This window comes from Aotus nancymaae, unplaced genomic scaffold (assembly GCF_030222135.1).
Source record: "Aotus nancymaae isolate 86718 unplaced genomic scaffold, 86718_ANA_hifiasm-v0.15.2.pri h1tg000007l, whole genome shotgun sequence".
In the NCBI taxonomy this organism is placed as follows: domain Eukaryota; kingdom Metazoa; phylum Chordata; class Mammalia; order Primates; family Aotidae; genus Aotus; species Aotus nancymaae.
This window is the reverse complement of record NW_026988418.1, coordinates 65,357,894-65,364,176: the sequence shown is the minus strand read 5'-3', so window position 1 is coordinate 65,364,176 and position 6,283 is coordinate 65,357,894. Positions and strand designations below refer to the sequence as shown.

At 45.0% G+C, this 6,283-nt stretch overlaps 1 long non-coding RNA gene across 1 annotated transcript; it reads left to right on the top strand.

The window, feature by feature from the left end:
* The first annotated feature begins 356 nt into the window (after positions 1 to 356).
* LOC105727870 (uncharacterized) lies at positions 357 to 5,146 on the top strand. Its single transcript, XR_001109876.2, has 3 exons — positions 357 to 454; positions 2,107 to 2,410; positions 2,872 to 5,146. It is a non-coding gene; the product is annotated as an uncharacterized LOC105727870 (long non-coding RNA).
* The last annotated feature ends 1,137 nt before the right edge of the window (positions 5,147 to 6,283 follow it).

Genomic DNA, 6,283 nt, shown 5'->3' with positions numbered 1-6,283 from the left:
TCTCCTGTTGTCAGTAAATTCTTTTTACAAACCCGCGAGTCCACCACTTCACGATGCCAAGGTTCTGACACCTCCACATCTGGCAGTATCTTCTCAATTTAGCCTTTAGGATTCTGGTGAGAAGGAAATTGTAATGTCCTCAATTCATGGCTGGGAACCTGAGCTAAGTCAGGTGGCCACTGAGTGACAGAGCAGTGCCTGGAACTCAGGTCCTTTGATGACTGTGATCGTTGACCACAGGCAGCCTCACCCAGCTCGCGGCTGCAATGGCACTGATAATTCAGGCCCCTGGGCGGGCCTTGGTGATGTGTCGAGGAAGAAAACTCCCATACTCCAGTGTCATACGCAGCCAAGAAAGCTCCACACTTGGACTCCCACACTTGGACTCCCTGCCAGAGCAGCTGGGTCAGGAGGTGGCAGTCAAGTTACCTCTTCTCAGTCCACGTCCCCTCTGGTAAGTTTCTCCCTTGGTGGTTCTTGGTGGCCTTTCCCACCAGTGGTCCTCAGCAGGGACCACGTCAGCTCATCAGAGAGATTCCCATAATCTTGAGTTGGAAAGAGGGAGGGAATAGGTATTGATCCCTCTCTTCCTAGTTGATGGACTTTTATTGAATCTGATTTCAATTCCAAGAATTTCTCATGAGTCACAAACAATCTGAACCTGCTGTGGAAATTCAAATAACTTTTACTTACTGCCTATAAATCACTTTGAATCATGTATAGAAATTGCTAGTCTGGGTGTGGTGGCTCACACTTGTAATCCCAACGCTTTTAGAGGCCAAAGTAGGAGGATTGCTTGAGACCAGGAGTTTGAGACCAGCCTGGGCAACATAGTAAGACCCAGTCTCTACAAAAAGTAAAAAATTAGCTGAGTATGGTGGCATATGCCTGAGGTCCCAGCTACTCAGGAGGTTGAGGCTGGAGGATCGTTTGAGCCCAGGAAGTTGAGGCTGCAGTGAGCCACAATCGTGCCACTGCACTCCAGCCTGGGTGAAAGAACAAGACTCTCCAAGACTCTCTCTCCAACAAAAAAAAAAAAAAAAAAAAAAAGAAAAGAAAAATGGGACTGGGTGTGGTGGCTCACACCTGTAATCCCAGCACTGTGGGAGGCCGAGGCGGGTGGATCACGAGGTCAAGAGATCGAGACCATCCTGATCAACATGGTGAAACCCCGACTCTACTAAAAATACAAAAAATTAGCTGGGCATGGTGGCGTGTGCCTGTAATCCCAGCTACTCAGGAGGCTGAGGCAGGAGAATTGCCTGAACCCAGGAGGTGGAGGTTGCGGTGAGCCAAGATCGCGCCATTGCACTCCAGCCTGGGCAACAAGAGCGAAACTCCTTCTCAAAAAAAAAAAAAAGAAAAAGAAAAACAAATTGCTCAGTTGGATGAATTTTAAAGGGAAATCTAAATTTCCTTGGCTTAAGTCTGGGTTTTATCCACTGACAGCTTCATTGTTTTGTTACCTTTGCTCCTCCACCATCCACTGGATCATAGCTAAATTTTTTTTTTTTCAAGGCAGAGTCTCGCTCTGTTGCCCATGCTGGAGTCCGGTGGCATGCTCTCGGCTCACTGCATCCCCGGGTCCAAGTGATTCTTGTACCTCAGCCTCCTGAGTAGCTGGGATTACAAGTGTGCACCACCACATCTGGCTAATTTTTTGTATTTTTAGTAGACATGGAGCTTTGCCATGTTGGCTAGGATGGTCTTGAACTTCTGGCCTCAAGTGATCTGCCTGCCTCAGCCTCCCAAAGTGCTGGGATTACAGGCGTGCCCACCTCACCCAGCCGACCATAGCTAAATTAATCAATGTTTGCTTGATGGAGAAGTGTGACTGGATGGGTGAAGGGACAGATGATGGATGGACTAAAGGCAAGATGGACACACAGATATGTGAGTCTGCGACCAGACAGATGGATGAGACCATGGTAATGACAGTATTGCATTGTGATACAGTTGTTAGCTACTTACTCATGACGATTTTGTTGAACTAAATATTTGCTGGACCAGAAATCCCAATTATTGACTGACTTTGAAAGTAGAAATGTCACTAAGATCTTTCTTTACGTATGCTTTGGCTAATTGCTTTTCCTCACTGCCATTTAGTTGTCTGTCAGTGGTGACATGAGCTTCAGATGGATATCATCACTTTGAAGGATCCTGGCCAAACCTTCAGCTACAAGGACTGCCCAGACTTAAGCCATGCCAAGGATTTGGCTCCTTTCCAGCTCCCAGCATGCCTCAGTACCCCCTAAGAGGTACTGCTGTTCCTCTGCTCCCAACACAGAACTCCCAGACCAAAGGCAATTTCTGTCTCTCCAGATCACCCTCTCTCTCATGACAGGTCCTTTCAAAAGAGACCTTTCAAGAGTGGACAAACTAAATGAACTGTCCTCGGGTAGGGCTGCAGGTAATGGCTCAGATTGTCTACTAATAGAATTTGGTAGCAAACCTATTTGGATGGAGGTGTCCTCTGTTCCTGCTGCTGTCTCACCAACTTTCTCCCTTGGGCCTGCCAATCAAGTCTCTGTCCATTTTGCTCTCCTCCTGAATGCAATATCCCTAAGTCATGTGGGCCCAGGCCAGCTGCCCTTCTCTATATCTGCTCCTGCCACCACCCTCTCCCCCCCGCACCTGCCTCCATCTGGCTTCTTGTTACTCAGGCCTATCTGTTTGGTCTCATCCAGCTCTGTTTGCTGTCACCCCAGCCTACGGTACAGTTAATTCTAACTGACAGAGTGTTCTGCATAGTGACAAGTCGAACTCTTCCAAGTAGTAATTCCACCTATAGAACACCTACTCCACAGAATATGCTAATTCTATTTCCACCCCATGGGGCAACACAGAATAAGACTATTCCAACTTCTGCAGGAAGATCCTTTAGTGTTGAAGACAACTTTGAAGACGACTAATGCATCCCCTGAGACTTCTCTCCAGGCTGATAGCTCCAGTTCCAGCAGCATTTCCTCGGGGCACTTGCTTTCCAGGCCTTCACCATTCTGGACATCATTTTCTGGTTTTTTACTCTTAAAAAGTTTTTCAGAAGACTGAGGACTGTCCCAGAATGGAGACGACTAGGGAGACATGGCAACTAAATGCTACATAGAAGCCTGGGTTGGATTTTCTGTATCAGAAAAGGGAGATTAGTGGGGCAATTAACTTAACTTGAATAGGATCTGTAAATTAGTTAACAGTATCAATGTCAATTTCCTGATTTTGGTAATAATATATGGTTATGTGAGATGTTAACCTTCAGGAATGCTCAGTGAAGGGCATACAGGAACTCTTTTTGCAGTTTTTTTTGGAAATTGACTATTATTTCAAAATGAAAAGTTTTTTTAAGTTAAAAAATAATCTTTCAGATGTATTGGATTTACATGGTGTCAATTTTGCTAAACTGGAACTACCATTCCCAGAATTCCTTTCTCTGTATAGTGTGGAGTTGGTGTGGCCTGCAAGAGACCTGTGTGTGAAATGCTGAAGGCAGAAGTGAAGGAGTGCCTGGGCAGGGTACCAAGTGCTGCTGCAGCCTGTGAAGTCTGTTGTAGGCCAATGGCTATGTCCACAGCTCCAGCCTGATCTGTTTCTGCTTCTTGGAGTCCTTGGCCTGGTACATACTTAGCTCCTTCTGTGAGGAAGGGCACCAGTTAGAAGGAACAGTTTGGAATCTTGAGGCTGCTCATTCCGTATTTGATAGATGCTGAACATTTGCCCCAGTAAACATTTCAATTACCTATTTTGAAATCACTTTAATCTATTGGGAAGAAACTGGATTGATGAGTTAGTTAATATCGGTACGGTATCAATGTGCTCTAAAATTCAGTTACCTTTTTGAGAGATCAAGTCATAGTGCTATTGCCTATTAAGCTAGTGTCAACTATCAATCTCCAGAAATTTCCCCATGTGACTTGCTCTCATCCAAGTCCTTCAGTTCATTCTTGAAAGTAGTTTTCTGAACCTGAAGGTTTAGTTTTTCATTTTTTCCCATAAAATTTCATCCTGGGGCTTTTGGTTCATCATTCTAGCTATGCTGACTAATTTGAATGTGGCATCTGTCATTTATATCATTAGTCATCCTTGCCAACTTTGCGTTGCTCATGTATTTGATAAAAACATATTCAAAGTATTAGCCAAGTAACTATAAAGGACAGAGGCATGCAATCTTCCTGTGCACCAGTATCATTCAGTCAATCCAATCGGGTGTTAAACTAGCTGAAAACCCTCAACTTGTACCATCATCGAACCCACATTTTGCTAGCTTATCCACAAAAATATTACGTCATTTCAGCATTTTGTTAGTTCATCAGAGCAGATAAGACATCTGTTTAAAAATCTGTAACTAGTGTAACTTGCCTTACCAGCTTGGGATTCCAGTAAGATTCTAATTTCTTATTTTCTAGATTAATCTCTTAAATCCCCACATCTCCAAATCAATTTGTTACCAGGCTGCTGGAACAAAGTACCATAAATCAGTGGCTAAAAACAACAGAAATGTCATGTCTTGCAGTTCAGGGGCCAGAAGTCTGAAATCTAGGTGTTGGTGGGGTTATTCCTTCTGGCTGGCAACCCTTGGCATTCCTTGGCTTGCAGGTGCGTCACTCCAGTCCCTGCCTCCAGGGTCACCTGGACTTCCTTCCCGTGTGAATCTCTGTGTGTCCTCCCCTCTTCTTGTATGGATACCAGTCACATTAGATTTAGGGCCCACCCAAATCCAATAGAACCTCATCTTAACTAATTACATCTACAAAGACCCTACTTTCAAATAAGGTCACATTCTCAGGTTCCAGGTAGATATGGATTTGCGGTCGTGGGTTGCCATTCAGCCCAGTACACCAAGTAAGTGTCAACCTAAAAGGAAGAAGCTGAGGCAAAATTAATGTAAGGAGTTTATTTGGGCCAAACTTGAGAATTGCAACCAGGCAGCAAAGATTCAAGTTGCCCTGAACACACGCTCTGATCGGTAGCAGTTACAAGTAGATTTATTTTGAGATGGAGTCTCACTCTATTGCCCAGGCTGGAGTGCAGTGGTGCAATCTTGGCTGACTGCAAGCTATACCTCTTGGGTTCAAGTGATTCTCCTGCCTCAGCCTCCTGAGTAACTGGAATTACAGGCGCCTGCCACTATGCCCAGCCAATTTTTTTTATTTTTTATTTGTAGTAGAGACAGGGTTTCACCATGTTGGCCAGGCTGGTCTCAAACTCCTGGCCTTGTGATTTACCCACCTTGGCCTCCCAAAGTGCTGGGATTACTGACGTGAGCCACCATACCCGGCCACAAGTGAATTTTTAAAGGCAGAAAGTGGGGACAGGCAGTGGGCTGATACAAAGTTGTTTGTCAGGAATTCTCATTGGTTTACCAAAGTAACATTGGGCCAGGCATGGTGGCTCACGTCTGTAATTCTAGCACTTTGGGAGGCTTGAGGCGGGCAGATCACCTGAGGTCAGGAGACCAGCCTGGCCAATATGGTGAAACCTAGTCTCTACTAAAAATACAAAAACCAGCTGTATGTGGTAGTGGGCACCTGTAATCCCAGCCACTCGGGAGGCTGAGGCAGGAGAATTGCTTGAACCCGGGAGGTGGAGGTTGCAGTGAGCCGAGATCGCGCCATTGCCCTCCAGCCTGGGCAACAAAAGCAAAACTCTGTCTCAACAAACAAACAAACAAACAAACAGACAAACAAATAAAACCACACAAAGTAACACTGAATAGTGATTTGCTATACATTGTTAAGCAATATAGTGTCCAAGTGCACATTATTGGGTTAATTTATAGCTACTTGTGGCAATTAAAAAAAAAAAGCAGTTTCAAGAGATGAATACATAGCTCAAGGGGGAAGTAGAATGTGATTGCTTTCTCATTTTAATGTCTTTCTGGGACTGATGATTTAAAAGGACTCACATTCCTCAACTGTAAGTTCTTTTCTTTATGAGCAAAAGCCTCTCTCTCCTTGCTGCCTGTCCATTTCTTGGATTATGCAGTGTTTGACCAAGGGAACCCAGGCTCTCTCTGATGTTGCCATCTCTGTCACTGTTGAAGCCAGAACTCCTCCACTCCCACCCCAGCTCCTGATGCATCGCTGCTAATGTCACAGAGTGAACCCCAAAATTAAGGCTCAGCTTGGGAGGCCACGTGGGTTCTTGGCTTTGCACAAGAAGGAATTCAAGAGCGAGCAAGCAAAGTGAAAGCAAGTTTATTAAGAAAGTAAAGGAATAAAAGGGGGGATACTCCGTAGGCAGAGCAGCCCTAGTGAGCTGCTGGCTGGCTATACTTACGGTTATTTCT